This window comes from Pelobates fuscus, chromosome 4, assembly GCF_036172605.1.
Source record: "Pelobates fuscus isolate aPelFus1 chromosome 4, aPelFus1.pri, whole genome shotgun sequence".
Lineage (NCBI taxonomy): Eukaryota > Metazoa > Chordata > Amphibia > Anura > Pelobatidae > Pelobates > Pelobates fuscus.
In genome coordinates, this window is record NC_086320.1 from 282,680,378 (window position 1) to 282,704,931 (window position 24,554).

At 42.6% G+C, this 24,554-nt stretch overlaps 1 protein-coding gene across 1 annotated transcript in view; it reads right to left on the minus strand.

Moving 5' to 3' along the window:
* ELMO1 (engulfment and cell motility 1) overlaps positions 1-24,226 on the minus strand; it is a 381,378-nt gene extending 357,152 nt beyond the window's left edge. The window contains exon 1 of the mRNA XM_063452154.1: positions 24,125-24,226. The gene's annotated coding sequence lies outside the window, so the exon portion shown is untranslated. The remainder of the gene's footprint in view (positions 1-24,124) is intronic.
* Positions 24,227-24,554: the final 328 nt, after the last annotated feature.

Consider the following 24,554-nt stretch of genomic DNA (forward strand, 5'->3'; position numbering starts at 1 on the left):
GATGTTTACATGCTTTAAGTTCTATTTAGTTGAGCTTTTACTAGGTCAGTTTCCTGCACATTGTTACAGATAGTACACTGACAGCCTTGTACAAAATATGTGACCTACAAAACAGACAATAGACATGGGTTGTACCATTCTCTTTCTTGCAGGACAGTAATGGTACTTCATTTTCCTTCACTTGTCAGTGCCTCTGTCGTGAATCTTGTATCTGAAAGAACAGGTTTCAGAAGCAAAAGACCGGACATAATGTTTAATTAAATATAAAAGTACAGCACCATGTTTAAGGCAGATTCATACAGATGGCAAGGAAGATCTAGTTACAGATTTATATTAGTAAGTTGCAAAATGTAGAATGTATAATCTCTATTGGTTTCATTTACTGTTCCATTTTCACATCTGTTCCACTTAAATTATTTTATTCTTGCAAATCAGAATCTATTTGTTATAGAGCACTTTTCTGGGTGGAGGGTTCTTTGGCACACATTTTAAAAGCTCAATCTAGTGGATATCATCTCCTTAAAGGACAAACCAGGGCACCATAATAACATCATCAAGATGGAGGTTTTATAGTGTGAAGAAGCCCTGGGCACTGGTTTACCTTTAGGTGTTAAACCATTATCTAACAGTTAAACATCTGCAAAATGGCACCAAACTGCTCTGCCCCTTCACTTCCTGTGCAGGTCCTGATACCCGACACTGATACATTCACTTTTCTCAATGGGGAGCAACTGATAGGCTGAAGGTATCAGTGGACTCTCTCAGTGGCGCTTAGTCAGAGGTTTGCTTTGAAGTGGAAGGTGAGCTTACACCTTAATGGTCGTTGGAGTGATACAAAAAAAACAAAAAAAACCTTGTTATTTAAATGTGCATAGGGATTTGGAATAGTGTGCAGGTAACTTGCTCTTTGTTCTTTTATGTACTTGGCTGATGTATACTGTAGCCGTTTCGGACGCCCAGGAGTAGTGGGAGTTTTCAATTTAACATCTAATCAAACCCACGCTATCTCTGTATGACCATTTCAAACTCCTCTTCATACCCTTTAGATTGTAGGCTGATGAGTCATCTCACAATATACTTTGTATAAGGGTTGAGGTATTGCTAGATTTTTAACCTTGCAGCTAGTGCCCTCCGGTTACTCTTGTAAGTGTAAGTCTCCCTCTCGTAGGCAAGTTTCCCCATATTGCAGAACACTGGGGCATATGTTGGGGCTCTATAACTAAATATTAATAATAAATTATTAGCCATCTAAATATTGAAAGCCATTATATAAAATGTATATGCTCTACGCCAGGTCACTGTTGGAGAAAGAAAGGCAGGTCAATGTAAAACCAGAAGCAAAGTTAGTACATGACAAACTTTGTCTGAAATGTTATCCTACTTTGATAGCACTAACTATATTACAAAGTCTCAGTGATTAGAGAAAAAAATAATAAAATAAATAGGAGTTACCCAGACAGGGTTGGTAACTTTTCTGTGGACTGTCAGTATTTGACCAGGAAACTGCGAATTTAGGCCAAAACTCTGAGCTGGGAAATTTGGTGCAAAATTATAAAATTCTGACCCTTACAATTTCAGGTTTACTGAAAAACACTGGGAGGGTTAACAAAGGTATTTCTTTTTTTTTTGTGTGTGTGTGCAATTTTCAGATTTTTTTCTTTTTTCTGGTACAGTAGTTATTAACAGGTACACATTTCATCTAAGAGGTGGAGTAGCTGTTTTGGTACATCTCACATGCATATTCCTGGTCATTTTACAGCATTGGTTATTGTTAACAGTTCAAGTTAGTCCAACGTGCTCCATTTGATACATTACAAAGGCTATGACTTCCATCTCTGTGTACAGTTCATGTTGTATTGCCAGATCTAGTGGAGGAGTATTTAGCATGCAAGTTTCCAATATTTTCACATTATATAAACAATAAGTAAACAATTTGTAATATTTAACCTAGTTTTCAATACCATTCAATATCTTACGTAGGATGTGTTGTGTGACCTAAATGTGCATTGTTTGTGGTTTGCTACTTCCTGTCCTCTGTGCCTTGGCAACCTTGTATTTGGAGGTTTGGTGTGTACCCATGTGGTATCGTGTGTATAACATACACGAATATATAACTTGGTGGTAGTAACTAGGGTTATAAGAGAGGGGGGGGGGGGGCAGAATGGTAGGGGGTGATTCCCGTTGTCCCTTCAAGTATTTATTCCAGGCCTGACTCCCTGACTTTGCCCTTTAGTGTCTTCCAGAGGTGACGTGTTACCCACGATTTTAGTGTATTCCCGACTAATCAGATTTAGGGTCTGAGTGAGGTAGATTTGACTTTTGATGCCTATCCCATAGGTCCCATGCTTCCTTCCAGAACTTTTGCGAGGGTCTGCTTGATCTGGCCATAGATTCATACTGCTTGGTAAACAGGGGTATTTCTAAAGGGCTTTTAGTGGGTCATCAAGCATTTTCCATGTTTTTTTTTTACATAAATAAATAAATAAAAAATATATATGTATGTGTATAGATAGAAAGGTAGCCAAGTCCTTGCACTCAGATCGACCCTGCTGTATTAAGCATAATGTTAAATGCCGGGTGCTAAAAGCCACAGCCAAAATATACAAAAATATGTGGAATATAGGCTAGCACTCACGGTCTTGTAGTTAAAAAAAAAAAAATCATCTTTATTCGGTTATTCCATAAAATCTCGACGTTTCAGCCCACGTCCTGGGCTTTCTTCAGAAACATCAAGATTTTATGGAATAACCGAATAAAGATGATTTTTTTAACTACAAGACCATGAGTGCTAGCCTATATTCCACATATTTATGTACATATCCCCCATACTCCTTGTGTGATCTCGCTATGCCATTACCTCATTCCATGACTCCATTTAAGCAGCTATAACTGAGAGAGAAGCTTTTTCCACAGGCATACAAGTTAACCCCTTAAGGACACATGACGTGTGTGACACGTCATGATTCCCTTTTATTCCAGAAGTTTGGTCCTTAAGGGGTTAAGCACTTTGTCATTCAGATATACTTTATTCACAAAATTATTGCAACATCTTACTACCCTGAACACTCAAAGAGTTTACAAGTTGGCAAACACCCTATGTAATTACAGCACAACTGAGTGAGATGCTTTTATGTATGGATGCAAGAAGTCTAAGATGAAAATGGGATTGTCAGCATTCTAAATGCCAGGAGGTTATACAACACACTGTATTTCGTACTGATCGACAAAGTGAGGAGGTGTGAAAATGGCTCTGAACAGCCAGTAATTGGAGGTTGTGGAGTGTCTGCAAGATCCTGTATGGAAAATGCTCCTGTGTAACAAGAATTAAAAGAAAAACCTCATCATATAACAGAAAAACATGAATACTAAAAGGAATAAGCTGGTTAAAAGTATTATACCAGTATTTACTAAACAGCTATGGCAAACTGTTAATAGATTCCTGCAAGTACTCTGCATTCAGTTTATTTCCAAACCAGTGGCATATTACTCATGGACAATTGCTTATTTCTTTTAATTGAGTTTGTAAGAAACTAACATAAAATGTTTCCAATTTTATATATATTATAGATAAACGTATCACAGTGCCAGTTCCTCATTCCAGTCAGTTTACACTGTTGAAGACAAGTAACAAAAAAAGCTAAGTTTCTACAGCATCAAGCGTCATTAAAGCGGCACTGTCATGCCGAACTTACCTTTCCTCAATCTCTTCCTCTTCTCACCCTCTCTCGGGATCTGTTATTCATTTCTTCCATTCTTCTTTAGTTTTCTTTAAAACCATAAGACAAAGTAGGGACTCTTTGTCTTATGGGATTCCTCCGCTTGACCAGCTCTGACCAGCGGAGGAGCAAAGTGTGCTTCATTTCCGCTGGTCAGAGCAATTTTCCCATGATCCCTAGCTTTCCTCCCTGTTCCCACAATGCTTCCTGTCAGTATTGCCGAAAGTCCTGTCACTTAGACAGAACGCCGGCAAAACTGCCGAATTGCATCCTAACAGAATGAGCACTGTTTCTCCATTGGTGTTAGGATGCAATTCGGTACTTTGTTCGGATCGGAATTTCATTCAAATGAATGAAACTCCGATCCTATTCATTGCTGTGGCTGCATCTTGCAGCCGCTTAGTAGATAACTCCCTAATTCCCACGGTATCAGGGAGCTATCTACTAAAAGGCTGAAAGACCTAAACTGGTCTTTCAGCCAAATTTACTAACACCAAGTAAAAATGACTTGGTATTAGTAAATAATATGCCCCTACTCGCTATACCGCGAGTAGGGGCATGTCTAGTAAGCAGTGAGCAGCCTGTGGCTGCTCACTGTAGAAAAAAAAATAAAAAAATATTGCCCCCCACCCCTAAATGACGGGTGGGGGCCGTTAAGTAAAATAAGGGAGGGAGACCTATTGTCCCCCCCCCCCGGCCCCCACCCCTGAGCGGTGGGTGGGGGCCATAAAGATAATGAGGGGGGGGGGACCTACTGTCTTCCCCCCCGGCCCCCACCCCTGGGCGGCGGGTGGGGGCCATAATGTTAATAAAGGGGGGGGGGGACCTACTGTCCTCCCCCCCGGCCCCCACCCCTGGGCGGCGGGTGGGGGCCATAATCGTAGTAGGGGGGGGGGGACCTACTGTCCTCCCCCCCGGCCCCCACCCCTGGCCGGCGGGTGGGGGCCATAATGGTAATAAGAGGGGGGGGGACCTACTGTCCTCCCCCCCCCGGCCCCCACCCCTGGGCGGCGGGTGGGGGCCATAATAGTAGTAGGGGGGGGGACCTACTGTCCTCCCCCCCGGCCCCCACCCCTGGCCGGCGGGTGGGGGCCATAGTAGTAATAGGGGGGGGGGACCTACTGTCCTCCCCCCCCCCAGGCCCCCACCCCTGGGCGGCGGGTGGGGGCCATAATCGTAGTAGGGGGGGGGGGACCTACTGTCCTCCCCCCCGGCCCCCACCCCTGGCCGGCGGGTGGGGGCCATAATGGTAATAAGAGGGGGGGGGACCTACTGTCCTCCCCCCCCCGGCCCCCACCCCTGGGCGGCGGGTGGGGGCCATAATAGTAGTAGGGGGGGGGACCTACTGTCCTCCCCCCCGGCCCCCACCCCTGGCCGGCGGGTGGGGGCCATAGTAGTAATAGGGGGGGGGGACCTACTGTCCTCCCCCCCCCCAGGCCCCCACCCCTGGCCGGCGGGTGGGGGCCATAATAGTAATAGGGGGGGGGGACCTACTGTCCTCCCCCCCCCCGGCCCCCACCCCTGGGCGGCGGGTGGGGGCCATCATAGTAATAAGGGGGGGGGACCTACTGCCCCCCCCCCCGGCCCCCACCCCTGGGCGGCGGGTGGGGGCACTAAGTAAATCCCCCCCCCCCCCCATCAAGGTGACTAGGGGTGCCCAAGCCCCTAGTCACCCACCCCCCACCCAAATAAAAAATGCCCCTACCTACCCCCCTCACCCTAAAAAATAGTGAGGGGGGAATAAAATTGCTAACCTGTAAAGTAAAATTAAACTTACCATTCGACGTCTTCTTTTTTCTAAAATCTTCATTTTTCAGCCCCAAAAAAGGCCAAATAAAAAACCATCATAGCCGTCGAACTAAAAATAAAATAAAAAACCCGAGCGCAAAAAAAAAACCCGACGAAAAAGAAAAAACCCGAGCGCACAAAAAAATAATCCATCTTCACCCATGGAGGGCTCCGCGCAGACTGAGCTCCGCAGGGCGGGGCAAGGCTTATAAAGCCTTGCCCCACCCTGCAATTAGCCTAAGAACACTCTGATTGGTGGGTTTAAGCCAATCAGAGTGCTCTTTGTCATTTTACAAGCGTGGGAAAGTTCTTTGGAATTTTCCCACGCTTGTAAAATGACACAGAGCACTGTGATTGGATGGCTTGAAATCCATCCAATCACAGTGCTCTGTGTCATTTTACAAGCGTGGGAAAGTTCCAAAGAATTTTCCCACGCTTGTAAAATGACACAGAGCACTGTGATTGGATGGCTTGAAATCCATCCAATCACAGTGCTCTGTGTCATTTTACAAGCGTGGGAAAGTTCCAAAGAATTTTCCCACGCTTGTAAAATGACACAGAGCACTGTGATTGGATGGCTTGAAATCCATCCAATCACAGTGCTCTGTGTCATTTTACAAGCGTGGGAAAGTTCCAAAGAATTTTCCCACGCTTGTAAAATGACACAGAGCACTGTGATTGGATGGCTTGAAATCCATCCAATCACAGTGCTCTGTGTCATTTTACAAGCGTGGGAAAGTTCCAAAGAACTTTCCCACGCTTGTAAAATGACACAGAGCACTGTGATTGGATGGATTTCAAGCCATCCAATCACAGTGCTCTGTGTCATTTTACAAGCGTGGGAAAGTTCCAAAGAACTTTCCCACGCTTGTAAAATGACAAAGAGCACTCTGATTGGCTTAAACCCACCAATCAGAGTGTTCTTAGGCTAATTGCAGGGCGGGGCAAGGCTTTATAAGCCTTGCCCAGCCCTGCGGAGCTCAGTCTGCGCGGAGCCCTCCATGGGTGAAGATGGATTATTTTTTTTGTGCGCTCGGGTTTTTTCTTTTTCGTCGGGTTTTTTTTTGCGCTCGGGTTTTTTATTTTATTTTTAGTTCGACGGCTATGATGGTTTTTTATTTGGCCTTTTTTGGGGCTGAAAAATGAAGATTTTAGAAAAAAGAAGACGTCGAATGGTAAGTTTAATTTTACTTTACAGGTTAGCAATTTTATTCCCCCCTCACTATTTTTTAGGGTGAGGGGGGTAGGTAGGGGCATTTTTTATTTGGTTGGGGGGTGGGTGACTAGGGGCTTGGGCACCCCTAGTCACCTTGATGGGGGGGGGGGGGGAATTTACTTAGTGCCCCCACCCGCCGCCCAGGGGTGGGGGCGGGGGGAGGACAGTAGGTCCCCCCCCATTATCGTTATGGCCCCCACCCGCCGCCCAGGGGTGGGGGCCGGGGGGGGGGGGTCGGACAGTAGATCCCCCCCCCCCCCTTATTACTATTATGGCCCCCACCCGCCGGCCAGGGGTGGGGGCCGGGGGGGAGGACAGTAGGTCCCCCCCCCCCCCTTGTTACTGTTATGGCCCCCACCCGCCGCCCAGGGGTGGGGGCCGGGGGGGTGAGGACAGTAGGTCCCGTCCCCCCCCTTATTACTATTATGGCCCCCACCCGCCGCCCAGGGGTGGGGGCCGGGGGGGGGAGAAAGTAGGTCCCCCCCCCCTATTACTATTATGGCCCCCACCCGCCGCCCAGGGGTGGGGGCCGGGGGGTGGAGGACAGTAGGTCCCCCCCCCCTTATTACTATTATGGCCCCCACCCGCCGCCCAGGGGTGGGGGCCGGGGGGTGGAGGACAGTAGGTCCCCCCCCCTTATTACTATTATGGCCCCCACCCGCCGCCCAGGGGTGGGGGCCTGAGGGGAGGACGGTAGGTCCCCCCCCCTTATTACTATTATGGCCCCCACCCGCCGCCCAGGGGTGGGGGCCTGAGGGGAGGACAGTAGGTCCCCCCTCATTCCCATTATGGCCCCCACCCGCCGTCCAGGGGTGGGGGCCGGCGGGGGAGGACAGTAGGTCCCCCGTCCCCCCCTTATTACCCTTTTTTTTTTTTTTACAGTGAGCAGCCACAGGCTGCTCACTGTTTAGTGGACATGCCCCTACTCGCGATATAGCGAGTAGGGGCATTGGGGAGATTTGAATCTCCCTTGTGCTATTATGGGGGTCATATTGACCCCCATAGAGTGAGGGGAGGACCTGGGGGGCTAATGAAGTGGTGGGGAGCACTGCTCCCTGCCGCTTCTGTCTTTACATAATGCAAGGAGGGAGCTGCACGCCGGTAGCTCCCTCCTTGTAATAAACCGAACGAACAAACTAACACTGATACACAGTGTTAGTTTGTTCGTCTGATTTTTTCTATTCATTCATTCGTCTGTCTGATGAATGAATGAATAGGTGAAATTCCCGTTCGCATGTCCAGGTGTTTCACTGGGCATGTGCGGGAATCTCACAGTCTGTGTAGTGTGGGTAGATGACGTGTCCCACAGGGACTTCACCTACCCACACAAAGATGGCGGCGCCCTGAATATAGATCGGGCAGAAAATAAAGAATAAAAAATAGGTAATGTGGGGGGCATAGGGGCATTTGGGGATGACTAGGGGGTCGATTGGATGTAGTTGAGGCGGGAGGGGGGTTAAAAAAAAAACGGAATTCGGCATGACAGTGCCGCTTTAATTTGCAGAGAAATTTTATACAAGCAGGTGTGTGCTTAGCATTCCCGAATGTGCCGAGATTTGCAAGATGTAGAATTAAAATATAATTTGAATGAGGATTGCTTTTGGGGCACCTCAAGCTAACCTGTCTTATTTACGTGCACTACAAAAATAAAGAATTAAAAAAAAAAAAAAATATATATATATATATATATATATAATTTGAAGGTTTCCAGGCATTCCAATTGTCTTGATTTTTGACAGTTCAAATTTTAGGAACCAGTCTCACTGTCCTGGGTTGGTTCCCTGGGGTCTCCAAGAGCAGGACAACTGTAAATAAAAAGCATAGCGCGAGCGCATTACTAGACGCTAAGGGTAGTAGGATCCTGAAAGGGTGCTCCCTGCATGGTCTGTGAGATTGGCAGCCTGTCTGACATGCATTAAAACCAGACGGAGCAGCCAGTTCTTTGGGAGGACACTCCCCCATTCCTTTGGAAAGCACAAGTGATGCTATTAGGGTCCCCTTTACTCAGGCTCACCAGCATCACAATGTCTATGTTGGCGGGTATGCAGGTGACATTTCTGGAGCGTGGGCGGACCCTAAACCACCGCTGAGGGACATCGGCAGTGGTCTCAGGTAAGTCACTGAAGGGGTTTTCACCCCTTCAGCAACATGGGATGGGGGGGTGGAAGGGAGAGGGGACCTGCAGTGTCAGGAAAACAATTTGTTTTCTTGGCACTGGAGTGTCCCTTCAACCCACCAAGTATTCTCCCTTTTGTGCATAAAATAAACTTGTGATGGGCTTTCAGCTAATGTGGTGCTTTTTGCAATTTTTGGTTTTATTGCTACAAGGTTTCTAAGTGTTATGCACATTCTCTGCAGCTCTTCCCATAACTAGCCATTCCTAATTATTGCCTAGTCCAATTCTTAAGTGAATATAGTATGATGCTGAAGATATTATCAGATCTTCTTCACAAAAGTGTACAATAGCGTGTGATCATCTTGACTGTAAGCATGTTTGAGCAGGGTCCTCATCAACTTATTGTTCCTGTAACATCTTGTAATTCTCATTTGTTGTTAATTTCCGCCTTTTGTAATATAGTAAATCACTGCTGAAAAATTGGCGCTATAAAAAAAATGTCAAAAAACAATAATAAATAATAATACCACTCAAATGTCCCTACTTAGGATTGACAGTCTCTGCTTTGGGCCCAAATCCCTCTCTGTTTGTCTTTCCTGGGAGCTCCTTAATTTTTGTTTGTTTGAGTGCATAACATAGCTCCACAGCAATAATACTCCCAGTAATGTGTCTTTAAAACAACAATAAATGTGTTTAGAAATCAGTCTGTGTAAATATGTTGTGTTTTTGTGCTAAATGACCTTTTATTTGCATTGCTGTTGTTGTTATTGAGTCACTTCAATTTCCCATAACAGCCTATCCTTGGCTATATCCCTACTCAAACCCCTATTTGTCCATTTGAGATGTTGGAATGTATGTATGTGATCTTGGTATGATCAGGACAACAACAAGTGCATTAATCTCCTGCAGAACATTTTAGCTTCTAATGTACAATATTTAAACTCCATGCAAGACATAGGAAAACAAAGGTATTGCAAACTAGGAGGAGAAAAAGAAACATTGGGGGAGAAATGTCAAATAGTCGCTGACACATTTACATCTCAATTTAGGTGAATATTTGGCGCAATTTACTGAATCTGTCAGGTTTCTTGATCTGCTGCTTCTTTTGTGCCCTAGCCAGAATTTTTTAATATTTGCCATATTTTCAAAGATGCAACAGATTTATCAATCTTTTGCCATTTTTCCAACAGAAAAATATTCTGTTTCATGTCTCTTTTTTTCGACGACTGTGAATTTGGCAGTCTTCTGAAATTGATATTTCTGTGAAAACTGGCAGAATATACTATGAAGAAAACTGTCACTTTTTAGATTACTTTTAGAGCACTATAATAAATACAATTAAAACAATGACAGTAATTTACAATCACTTTTCGGAACATCATGATACATTTCCCCCAGTGTTAATTTTTCCTCTTCTCTGTATGCCTACTGCTGGGTGCGGAGATTATAACAATGATTGGCAGGGAGATAAGATGCAGATGTATGGGCATACCAAGCAAGTTATGTTTTAATTGATGCAGACACCAATTGCAGGGAAGAGAGATGTGGATTTTTACATTAAATATTTTTCACACTTCAAAAAAATGCATACTAGTTAAGTATGGGATATAAGTAAACATAAAAAAATTCCTGGGACTTGACAGGTGCCCTTTAAATTCAGGGTCACCAATTTACATACATAAAATGTATTTTGCATCATGTTGTTTACAATAAAGACTACCCAACCAAAGATGCTTTCCTCCTGTCCCCGAGCAATACAAACATTTATGTCTAACTTTATATAAAGTAGGAATACAATTTACATTCAAGACTGTTACTTGTGTATTTAAGCTCACTTTACACAAGCAACACATATATAACCAAGATGTATTAAAACAAACTGGAGTCCGGGGCAAAAAAATGCAGAAAAGGAATGTAGCAACAGCTTACAGATGTGTGGTTTAAAAATAACACTCATTGAACAAGTCTTAGAAATGGTTATAAAGGCACGCCAGAATCTTACCATTATATACACAACAGTGTTAAAGGGCTAATAATGCAATTCAATGGAGAAAAATGACAGCACGGGAAAAGTTACCACTTGCAGCTCTCATGTTTTGTTATATATTCTCTATTAGGATAGTTTGTAAGGAAGGTGATGTATGGGCATACCAATCAAGTTATGTTTTAATTGACCCAAAATTTTAAAGGTACACTCAAAGTACCAGAAGAATTATAGTTGAAATTAGCGGTCATTGTGCTCTGTTTGGAGATCTGTTTGTTTACGTTTTTTTAGGTTAAACTGTTTCCAATTGGGTTGACATATATATAATGCACCCCCCTGAAGGCCAACCCATTATCTTCCACCATCAGAGTGAAAAGTTTTCACTTCCTTATTCTCTGTCCACGTTCTTGCAGTGCAATATCACACTGTTGAGCAAGTGGCCAAGAGCACTGGATTAACTGAACATAACATTGAGACATCACTTATAACCTGTGTTAAAGGAACACTCCAAGCACCATAACAGTGTGCTGCATTGTTTAAGGTGCCAGGAGTGCCCTGTTGATGGTTTGATGTCTTACACCTAGGGTTTGGATGTGCCGTTAACCTCAACTACGGATGATGGAAGCTCCTCAGTTGGGTATGACTGGCAACGCAGGACTAGTTAATTGGCTGAGAGGACATGCTGATCAGCGTGGTGCAGCGTGGCAAGAAATGCAAGTAAAACTACCTTTACATTTTTTTTAAATCTTAAAAATATTAGTTTACTATAACGTTAGGAATAAATGTTTGCATTCCTAATGCCATTGTTTTCTTTAAGGTTGTGACCTTTGGGTGCTCGGGTGGGTGACCTTGGCTCGAAAAACAAAAACAAAAAAAGCTATAAAAATTTAAAAACTTTAAAGGGACGCTACAGTCACCAAAACAACTTTAGCTTAATGAAGCAGTTTTGGTGTATATATCATGTGCATTCTCACTGCTCAATTCTCTGCCATTTAGGAGTTAAATCCCTTTGTTTATGAACACTAGTCACACCTCCATGCATGTGACTTGCACAGCCTTCCTAAACACTTAATGTAAAGTAGTCATCTAATGTTTTTTCTTCCTTTATTGCAAGTTCTGTTTAAATTAGATTTTCTTATCCCGTGCTATGTTTATAGCTTGCTAGACCCTGCAAGAGCCTTCTGTATGTGATTAAAGTTCAATTTAGAGAGCAAGAGATAAATTGTTTTGGGTAAATTACATCTGATTGAAAGTGAAACTAGTTTTGTTTTCATGCAGGCTGTGTCAGGGGAGGTGTGACAATAGCTGCATAAACAGAAACAAAGTAAATTTAACTCCTAAATGGCAGTGAATTGAGCAGTGAAACCTGAGAGGAGGCATGATCTATACATTAAAACTAAAGTTGTTTAGGTGAAGACAGTGTCCCTTTAAGGGCACCACTAATAGCTTGCTGGCACCACAAGTACAAAAGTACAAACATTTGTGGTTCTTGGAGTGTTCCTCTACGTATAACATTAGTTCTTAAAGTTTTGTGATATGCAAAGAATAATAATACAAAGTAAAGAATTTCAGATTAAAACAAATGTACAAAGTGATTATATTATTTGTATGAGTTTTGGCAGAATCAACAGGTTCATTGAGCCCCTTAGTAAGCAAGGATTACAAATAAAATGAGGTAATCATTGCATGGCTTGCAGAATGCTTCAAAACACAGAGATATGTGGTTAATGGATCTGTGTTTATTGCTTATTTTTTTAGATCTATATTATTGTTCAGTACACCATCCATATAAAAGCACACTGATCCATCCTTAAAACCTCCTGGACAGGTGTAAATCTCGGGATCATTTGTACTAGATGATTTACTGCAGGTAAGGTTATAAGAGTTAGAACAGAATATCAAAAGGCAGATTATTTTAATTGATGCCTTAATTATATGCATTTTACAATGTAGATGTTCCCTTTAAAGAAACACTATAGGCATCGCAATAAAGTGGTTTGGATGTTCATCAGAACCACATTGTATTCCCTTGCTGGCTTTAAGTGCCTCTAGTGGCTGTCACTCAGACAGCCAGTGGAGGTGCTTCTAGGAAATATAGTAAAACTATAGAGAGACCATCTGATTGGCTTCCCAGTGCGTTCTTATGATCCCATGATCTTGGTTAAGGAGGGAGGCAAAGGTAAGTAAAACTACTTTTTTCTCCCTGGCGGTGGAGGCCAGTCACCTAAACGGCCACCAAGGAGCATATTTGTACTCCTAATACACATGTGTATTCCTAACTCTAGTGTTCCTTTTAACAAAACAAATTGTGAATTTCAAATTTAAGGTAAAAATTTTAAAAACTGGAAAAAGTCAGCTATCCTTTCAGTTCAGCTACTCGGTCCTTAAATTTACTTATAATTCTCTTTGAATTCTCATTTTAGTCAATTACCCTGGCAGTTTCATAGAGCTTGCAATCAAATGTATAGCCACTTGTAACTAATGATGACTCTGAAATGGTCATTGTGGCAAAATGGAACAAGAGCACTGTGCCAATAAATACCCACATGAACAGAAAATAAATGGCTTTATTCTTCTAGATTCTTACAGATCGTGATTATAGTGATCATGCCTTAGATATAGATATAACATTTTAAAACAGATAACATTAGACAAGGACAGATAATAAGGCCTAATCTAAATGCAAACACAGTGCTGTATTCTTTGAAATACCCAACCACATAATGTTTTTCCAACACCATCATTTCCATCCTTCCAACAAATTATCCATGGGACAATGCACTCTACGTTACAGATGGGAGAAGAAAAAATAATAATTCTAATTTTCATTGGTAGGGAGCATTCTAACTGAATACTGAATTGTAGCACATAGAAAACCAAATTGCAAAATTAAAAGTGATTTGAAAAATTAAAAATCTCTATCACTGCTTAGGGTTGTTATTTTAACATATATATTGTAATGTGCTACAATTCATTGTTTTACAAATAAGGATCCTTAATATATTAGAATACTGGCATCACCAGGACATATTCTTCACTCTAGTCATATCCTCGCTCTCAAAAGTCAAGAATGAAGTCATTTTTATTCTGATAACGGACCGTTGCAGACACATGGAACATTCACAGCAATCACTGTGATCCAGCAATCCACTGTGAATCCATACTTTGCGGATTCCAGATATAGAATTTATTTCATTATTAAATCAAGTTTAGTGTGAAGCCTCTAGTTGCTGTCTGAATGGCAGCCACTAGAGGAGTGAGGATTTAAAAATGTAGACTGTGCTGAAACCACGCTGTTTAAAGGGACACTATAGAAACCACACTGTTTAAAGGGACACTATAGGGACACTATAGGCAACCAGACTACTTTAGCTCATTGAAGGGGTCTGGATGCAGTGTCCCAGTCACACTTAGTCCTAAAATGCAAAACATTAAAGTTTTAGAGAAACCGCAGTTTACATGGCAAAACTAAGTCAGCCTCTCAGCTACTAGAGATGCTTCCTGCTTTTGGTCACCTGACTCTGGACTTTCAGACACCAAGCATGAGGACATCCAGCACCAGTTAAATCCCCATAGGAAAGCATTGAATCAAGGGCCTAATGCGGTCACATCGCTCGCCATGCATGCACCCGCCGATGGCGTCAGGTGAGGAAGAGTGCCGACCCAGTGCCGAGGAAAAGGGTGTACTAGGGGGAACTAAGGTGCTAGGAATACAAGTTTGTGTTCCTAGCACTGTAAAATCCCTTTAACAGTTAAGGCTGTATGGGCAGCATCTATGCCCCAAAATCACTTCATTAGGATGTGCTGATTTACATAAAGAAAAGAGATGCGTCTATCAAGTTCAGCATTCCTCACATCTGTTTTTGCTGTTGAACAAAAATAAAACAAACAACCCAGTTTGAAACACTTTCCAAACGAGGAAACATTTCCTTCTTGATCCCCAGAATGGCAATCAGATAACTCCTTGGATCAAGTAGCTATTACCACACAAATTAAAAATTATATCCCTGAATATTATGTTTTTACAAGCATTCATCCAGTTGCTGTTTTAACATCTGTATAGACTGATAAAACCATAACTTCAAGCAAAGAACATTTTTCCTCTTCTTTTTGTAAAAAAAACCCTTTCCTTTGCCTTAGACTAAATCTCCTTTCATCCAGTCTAAATTTGTGACCTAGTACATTTGTATAGTGCTGTTTATGAAGAGATTTCCAGACAATGGTTGGTACTGGCCCCAAATATATTTGTTTAGCTCTATCCTCTATCCTCTATCCTCCAGTACAGCTACTCCTGAGCTGATGCTTTCAACATCTTCATTCAAACAGGGAAATCTGCACAAAGTCAGAACTAGCTAAACCTTTCCTCCATAAAATTATTACCCAGGTATGTATCTGCTCCTCAACTGTCTTCGCTTCTTCCACTCCACTAGAGACCCCCACTAAACTCTCTTCAGTGGGCAGCAGACCCCTTTAAGATTGTCAATCTGTCTCAATGTTGCAATTTGCTTCTCCGTATTTCCATTACGAGCTTCCAGAGATCCACCCACGCACACCTGCCACAGAGGTGCTTAGATTGTCTCTTTAAAGGGGTATTCTCTAAATTAGAAATTTCTAGCGCATTTCAAACTTGAGGTCAAAATAGCCAAACTGAAAACATTCCGCACTTGGATAAAAAAAATGAAAAAAAAATGCAATTCCTTGGATAATTTTGGTTAATAGCTTATAGTTTAGTGTACAAACCTACAGCAAAATGTGTGTATGAAAATATAAATACACTATAAACACACTATTCATTATATAACAAAAAACAAAAAAACTGTGGGAATATAAGAATCACTCTCCTAAATATTAAAGGGAAACTCCAGTGCCAGGAAAACAATCCGTTTTCCTGGCACTGGAGGGTCCCTCTCCCTCCCACCCCCCAATCCCCGGTTACTGAAGGGGTGAAAACCCCTTCAGTGACTTACCTGAGGCAGCGGCGATGTCCCTCGCCGCTGTCTCCGCCTCCGCAACGCTCCTCCTATCCATTCCGTCGCCCGGTGGGCGAGACTGATCTCGCCCACCGGCCGAGGGGACCTAATGCGCATGCGCGGCAATGCCGCGCATGCGCATTACGTCTCCCCATAGGAAAGCATTGAAAAATCATTTCAATGCTTTCCTATGGGGTTTTGAGCGACGCTGGAGGTCCTCACACAGCGTGAGGACGTCCAGCGACGCTCTAGCACAGGTTTCCTGTGCTAGAACCCAGGAAGTGACCTCTAGTGGCTGTTTAATAGACAGCCACTAGAGGTGGAGTTAACCCTGCAAGGTAATTATTGCAGTTTATAAAAAACTGCAATAATTACACTTGCAGGGTTAAGAGTAGTGGGAGTTGGCACCCAGACCACTCCAATGAGCAGAAGTGGTCTGGGTGCCTAGAGTGTCCCTTTAAAGACAAACAGAAACTTTTTTTTTTCTTTATTTTCCTTTGCCTTCTGGTATCTCGGGAGAGGAAGTTTGCAACTTAGTTCCTTCACATTACCAGTGTAAAGGTTAGTTTCCTGTTGGAATGAATTAGCTTTAGCATGTGCCTTAGATATATTTATCTGTGACTAATTAAGCTGTTCTAATTACTATCTAAACAATGATCTCAATGAAAGCGACTGACTAGTTTATCTCCAGTTGTGAGAACTAGCAAACAGCTTAATCAGTAAATGACAGGAGGTAAAGATAACGGGACCTCACAGATATTTGATATACCATTACAAGCATCAAAGCTCATGCTAAGTCTGACCCAAGTTATCTTTTACAATAAAGAGGTAACTTAAATACAAGCTTTTGGGATATATTTATTCCAAAAGCTAATTTAGAATATAATATCCAACCATCATATTTAAGAAACACAGTTTGCTTTACACTACCTTTTTTTTTTACAATTAAAAACACATCAGGTTCTGTAATTTTGTCCAAAATTGTTATATATTTATTATGTTTACATAGCACCTACAAACTGTACAGAAGTTTTTGGCTACTTTCTTTCTATTTATTTATTATTTATTACTGGCCTTTATACAAGCAGTAATTATTAACATGATGTGCGTTACTCACTAAATCGTAATCGGATCACTGCAATTCAAATTTAAAGAGAAACAGCGGTGACTTTTTTTTTTTACCCATCAGCCAAAATGTTTAAATTATTTTAGAATTCATGAAGCTTCTCAATTAATTAAGAACCAGAGTTCTATTCAAACTTTCAGTTTCTAGTGAGGTTTTCTTTTCATCTCTTTCGGTGGGAAGTGTGCGATCAGTCACAGGGGTTGACTCACTAAAAGCTGAATGCCATTTGGTTGTCACAATTCGGTTCATTTAAACAAATGTCATCCATTCAACTATTCATAAAAGGCAAATGAAGTTTTTTCAGCAGAATGTGTGTTCCATTTAACTGCTGCTCAATTATTTTAACTTATAAAAGTGCCAACACATAACGCCGTGCTATGAAACATGTGAACTGACAAACAAAGAGTTTCAACAAGCCGGACGTACATACGCAGAATGTGGTGAAAACCCGGCTTATTTAAAATTAATTTATAATCCAAGGGGAGTGGGGTATAATATAATTACACAAATGGCAAAGGTAAAATGTGTTCCCTACATAGGAAAAATTGATCTCAAGGAGACTTAAAATTAAATTAGATCTTTAATATCATATGAGAAAGAGAAACAAGTTAGTAATGTGTTGGAAAAGAAGAAGGAGTTTTCAATGATATTTTTGAAGGAATGGAGAATAATGGAAAGTCAGAGATGCAGGATGTGTAATGGACAGGAACATATCTTTTCCAAAGTAAGGGGACTAAATGGGACATATTTACTAGCAAGGATAAGTAGATAAGTTCAGTGTTATTAATCGATTAAGAGAGCACTAGAATTTGAAATTGAACCTAAATCTTATGGGAAACCAGTTTAAAGGACACTGTAGGCACCCAGACCACTTTGTATTCCTGGCACTATTGTATCCCTTTAAGGACTGATGGAGTGAGATGAGAGAGGATTGGAAGAGGAGTTTGTTTAGAGCATTTATTGATTTGTAATGTGGCACACAAGGAATATGTAGGGAGCAAATTACAGTAGTCCAAATGGGAGATCTCTGTGGCATGAACAAACACTTTAGCTGCATCTAGTACTGCTGACCCAGAAGGAGACAGATATGGGGTATTAAGGATTCCAGGATAAGAGCTCAGAATGTTTGTTTTGGAGAGAATTAATTTAAGAAAGTGAGCAGAGAGTTTGTTGGAGACATGATTCAATATGGAAGGAGAGACACAAGGAGAAGACTGGTAGATCTAGGTTTGGTGAGCATAAATGTGGTACTGGAAACCAAAGAACCTGGTTAGTTACCCATGAGACACAGCACAAACTGAGAACAGAAGGGTACTGAGGAGAAAACCATGGGGATCACCAACATAGAGCGGTTGTGTAAGGGAAGAAACACCAGAAAAGTAGATACTGAAAGAGCGCCGAGTTAGGTAGGAGAAAAACCATGAAAAAGTAGGACCTCATTAACCGAGACTGTAAAGGCAGAAAAAAGTAGTGTATAGAGGTCAAGAAAAATTAGAAAAAAGTAGTGGTCAGTTTGGACATTGTTTTTTTCACCAGAATGATGAGAACAGTGGAAATCAGACTGAAGTGGGTTAAGGAGAGCATTAGAATCCAAGACTTTAATCAGTTTGGCATACACACCCCTGTTAAGAAGCTTGTAGGCAAATGGTACTAAGCATATAGGGTGGTAGTTGGATGGGGAGTTTAGGTCAAGGTTACACTTTTTTTCGTATTAGTGTTATGGCCTCCAATTAACTTGGCTGATTAGGCTATTCACAAACAACCAAATTGCCACTGGATTTCCTTAATTCAATGTATCCAGTGTTCCTGATGTCAACTACAGTTCCCATTAACCCTATATACCTCAAACCAAAATACCCACAACATTCTCCTCTTACCCAACAGGTAACTCTTTTTGTTCTAATATCAGGGGAATTTGTTTGCCATTTGGCTAAGCTATTTTCAAATGAACCTCACGCAGTATAATTTATTGATATGAGAAATCGATGAACCCATTCAGTTCAACAAAGTTTCAATTCACTGAATAATATGAAACTCTGAGAAAATGTACAAGCAAAACTAAAGAACATAAACCTGAAAGTGACTTAATTTGATATAGTAAATTCAGCATTTAGTGAACAGACAACACAACATGCAGGACTTTAAGAGCTACAGTTTTAAGTCTGGCAGGGAAACAAACTGACGTATTAGCTGGAAAGAACTATGACTGCAGCTTCACAGTGTTCAAGTATTGATTCCTCATTTGTAAAATCCATTACGATTACATACACTGAGCGCCAATTGATTGCATCTCTACACTCTGTAACAATATTACCCCCTTAAGGACACATGGCGGAATTATTCCATCATGATTCCCTTTTATTTCTGAAGTTATGTCCTTAAAGGGATGCTTTAGTGCAAGAAAAACAAACCCATTTTCCTGGCACTATAGGCTCTTGGAGTGCCCCACTCCCTTGGCACTGAAGGTGTTAAAACCCCCTCAGTCACTTCCCTTAATCCAGCGCCGGGCTTCCTCAGTGCTGGTGACCTCTCCTCCACCGCCGTCAGCTCCCGAGTGGAGTCGAATGCGCATGCGTGGCCAGAGGCACGCGCACATTCAAACCCGCCCATAGGAAAGCATTACTCACGTCCAGCGTCAAAGAAGTGCAATTTATTCAGCGGAAACCATGGAAGCGCCACTGCTGGCTGTCAGGGAGACATCCCCTAGAGGCTGGATTAACCCTGCAGTGTAAACATAGCTGCAGGGTTAAGACTAGGGGGACCTGACACCCAGACCACTTTATAGAGCTGAAGTGGTCTGGGTGTCTACATTGGTCCTTTAAGGGGTTACTAAACTACATATACAAGATTATGTAATGTCACAAACAGGAGTCATTGTATACTTCCACTCTGCAACATCAGTAATTTTATGTTTTGCATATTACACCTTTCTGGTGTAATATTTATTATTGGCTACTGTGAACAAGGTCCTACCTTATAGAAAAACCTGCAAAAATAATAAATGTTTTGCTCTCCTGGAATCCAGCGACGTGTGAAACTCACAGCGCTGCTCTTTCGTAGCGTCATTGGGGCAGCGCGCAGGTTTATCACAGGCTTGGACAATTTTGCCAGCTCATTGTACATTCCAGGCTGGCACATTAGGCCAGTGAGGGGAGGGAGGTTTTGCTTTTAAAAAAAATAAACAAGTGGAAGATTTGTACATCTGCGGTTAGCGTGCAATGCGCGTTGACAGCAGATGTAACTTATGTACAGAATTAACATTAGGCAGCCAGGAACAGAGTTCTGAGCGGCCAAGGTCATGTGTGCTGGGGGTTCAACTAGCCCCCAGCACACACTTACAAATATCTCAGTACGTGTAGTGTTTCAAGCAGAAACATTGCACATATTTACTCCTACCACCATTACCACTTCAAATAACTGAAGTGGTCATGGTGGTTGGAGTAAACATTTAAGTAAAGCAGCATAACTATTACATTTATATACAGATTTAGTTCTATCAAATAAGAGGGTTGTGTCTACTTTCCTGATACAAAAGAATAGTGGTCTTCTACGCTGGTGGTCTAGCAGATGCAGATATAATAATTTCATGCAAGTTATTACAGTCATGGCCAATGGCCGATTTTTCAAGGTTATTATTGGTAACAGACACTGGCAGATTTATAATCCACGTGACGTGGCCATGTGTGTTGCTACACTTTAGGAGAGTCCTTCATAGTTCTTTTATCCATTAAGGTCATTCATTAATTGACTTGTGAATAATCAGGAATTCAAAGTAATTTCTATGGTCTTGATTCGCTAAACAGTAATTTGGCACTTTAAATTCAAGAGGCAATATTTAGGGAAAAAAATTAAATCTGTAACTATAGCGGAGTTGGAGAATTTGTATAGATCAGTACATTTTGGATTCTAATTTTTTCAATTTCAAATTTTAGGCCAAAGGGGCCTAAAAATCTAGAGCCGACTAGGAAAATTTTTGGCTATTTGGGCTTAAAGTCTGAAATCCTGTTTGAATTTCCAACAGTTCACATTTTAGTGAATAATCCTGCTAGTGTTTTGCAAACTCTCAGGACACTACCTTATATAGTTTTGCTGAGTATGAAGATTCTTCATTGCAGTCAGTACATTTCAGTTACATTTCCTGTGTGGTCTAACACAAGGTGCCTCACCTGGCTCAATCATGGATGTGCTATTGACAGCCAATATGAGATAAGAAAAGGGAAAGGAGGGGTTGACCGAGATAATGATATTTAACAAGTAGAAGAAGCTTGCGACAATTAAAATAGAATTCAGATCTCATACCAAGAAATATTAGCTTTCGAAAAGCATTGCTACCACGATATTCTCTCTGGATACAAATAATAGTTTATAATAAAAAGCAATAAACCTTACACACTTCCTGTTTGTACACAGCCACAGAATTTCCTATTTATATACATATACACATACACAACCATTACTTATCGTCATTAACCCTTCAAGGACATTTTATGTCACACTGGCCTTTTACTTTTGAAGTTGTGTCCGTAAGGGGTTAAACATCTAAACCAACAATCAACCCCCTTTTTTTTTTTCCAATGAAAACATGTTCACTAGAGATGTCCCGAACAGTTCGCTGGCGAATAGTTCCTGGCGAACATCGCTTGTTCGCGTTCGCCACGGCGGGCGAACATATGCGATGTTCGGTCCGCCCCCTATTCCACATCATTGAGTAATCTTTGACAACCCCCCCCCCCACCTGCCGCCGGGTGGAGGGGTGACTAGGGGTTTGGGGACCCCTAGTCACCTGGGGGGGAACTTTTTATTTAGGGCCCCCATCTGCCGCTCAGGGGTGGGGGCCAGGGGGGAGGACATTAGGTCCCCCCCTTTTTAGTATTTAGGGCCCCCACCCGCCACTCAGGGGTGCGGGCCAGGGAGGAGGACCTTAGGTCCCCTCCTTTTTAGTATTTAGGGCCCCCACCCGCTGCTCAGGGGTGGGGGCCAGGGGGAAGGACCTTAGGTCCCCCCCTTTTTTGTATTTAAGGTCCCCACCCGCCGCTCAGGGGTGGGGGCCAGGGGGGAGGACATTAGGTCCCCCCCTTTGTGATTTATGGCCCCCACCCACCGCGCAGGGGTGGGGGCCGGGGGGGAGGACAGTAGGTACCCCCCCTCATTATTTTTATGGCCTCCACCCACCGCGCAGGGGTGGGGGCGGGGGGAGGACAGTAGGACCCGCCCCTCATTATTTTTATGGCCCCCACCCACCGTGCATGGGTGGGGGTGGGGGGGGGAGGACAGTAGGTCTCCCCCTCATTATCTTTATGGCCCCCACCCGCCGCCCAGGGGTGGGGGCCGGTGGGGGAGGACAGTAGGTCCCCCCCTCATTATCTTTATGGCCCCCACCCACCGCTCAAGGGTGGGGGCCGGGGGGAGGGCAGTAGATCCCCTCCTCCATTGTAATTTATGGCCCCCACCCGTCGCACAGGGGTGGGAGCCAATAGGTTGTTTTTTTTACAGTGAGCAGCCACTGGCTGCTCACTGCTTACTAGACATGCCCCTACTCGCGGTATAGCGAGTAGGGGCAGAATTTACTAATACTAAGTAATCTTAGTAATCTTTACTTAGTATTAGTAAATGTGGCTGAAAGACCAATTTAGGTCTTTCAGCCTTTTAGTAGATAACTCCCTAATACCGTGGGAATTAGGGAGTTATCTACTAAGCGGCTGCAAGATGCAGCCGCGGATCGGAGTTTGCATGCCACAGTCCAGGTGTTAGTCCCCTTGAAACAACTTGTGGGTTTTAAAATTCGCCTGCCTATTGAAGTCTATGGCGGTTCGCCCGGTTCGCGAACATTTGCCGAAATTCGCGTTCGCCGTTCGCGAACCGAACATTTTATGTTCGCGACATCACTAATGCTCACATAAAACAATATAACCATACACAGAGTGGGCTTAATTCCAAGGGAATATATTATATAGTAGATATTACTGTCACAATGACTGGCATTTTCAGCATTTCTATGGCACATCAAAAACATTAATTCAACAAAACTCTCATAAATCATGTTATCCCCCCCCCCCCCCAAAAAAAATCACAACTTATTAGAGATACAGAGAAGTAGTGAATACAATCACCAGACATGTAATGACAGATAGATAAATCTTGAATATATATTTGAACAAAACATATGATACTCTATAGCTAAAATGCCTATTGCCTTTATATAAACTGCCCATTTTATCACAATCTATTAATATAGTAAAAGTGCAGCAGTATTGTATGGACTGGTTAACCACTAAGGCAAGAAACATGCATTTACATTCAAACTGGAATTCACACTAGCTAGCATCATCTCACACAATCAAATGGGAAGCCTTTCTGTGCTCAGGAGATATTAGTGCAAATACATTGTCTCTGACCTAATCATTGCAAGAATTCTAAAAATACCATCAGCAATAATTGAGACTTATTTTTATTTTTTTAATTACTATGATGCAGTTGGTTTGCACAAATAGGAGGTAGTAAAATAAACAAAATCTTTAAATGTATTTAAAGGGACATGCTAGATAGACTGTGGAAACAGCCCAGGAACTTGCAATCCCTAGAACTCGTGCAAACCGATAAAAACAAAAGTTGATGTCACATCTGCCTTTCCCTCCAGCTCTGCTAAGCAGACAGTTGTCTACCACTGCCAGTTCTACACAGTATGCAAACTCCACAACGTGTGGCTCACACAGAGAGACCCAGCTTCCTGATGCATTCCTGTGCACTCAGCTCTCTCTACTTGCACTGTTGTGATCAGCAACAAATCAGCAAGCTGTGGGGAGAGCGAGGGGTCACGGTTTGTAACCAATTTGTTTCCTGAGTTATGTTGCCCCACTTCCATTGTCTGCAACAGGCTCCTATTAAACTCCCTGATGCAGGAGCATGTCATTTTCCCAGTAGGCAACGTGTAATGCAAGATCAGGACTGTTTATTATTATTTTTATTTTTTTTGAGGATGGGACCTTTAATTTAAAAAATAATAATAATAACAATACTACTACTACTAATAATAATAGATCAGTCAGCAAGTCACCTAGAATATCCAAAAGGGGTGCATGCATCAGCAATCATACCCTATAATCTATAGAGGTCTACCCATTACATATATGGGGTTATTGATGCACATAGTAAATGAGACATTGCACAGCAGTTTTATTAGATTTTTTTTGCCTATAGCAGTGCCCTACCTCTGTGCAGGGCAGCGATCCTTCCTGCAGGCTGTTAATCCCTCTGCCTCTCTAGCCTTGGTGTAGCAGCTGCAGGCTTGATGAGGAGGAGCTGGGGAGGAGGAGTTGCACAGTAAATAGAATCGTGAGTGAAGCAAGGAGAACTGGTGGCTACTTTCTTCTTGTCACAGGAGTTCCACAGACGAGCGCTCTAAGAATCTCAGACCACGAGATGAGGGATGGCCTTGCCACTTCCCCTACATTGCACTCTTCCTGTCACAGATGCTGCCGGTGCTATTTTTTTTTTCCCTTCTTGTTTTGTGTTGTTAGGTTTTGCAAGCGAGCTCTGCAGTTGTTTGCATGGGATGTCTAAGCTCTAAATGCCCGCCCCTGATTGTAAATGGTGACCCATTGATAACTGCCTGCTGGGGACACTGACACTCCTGCTTGG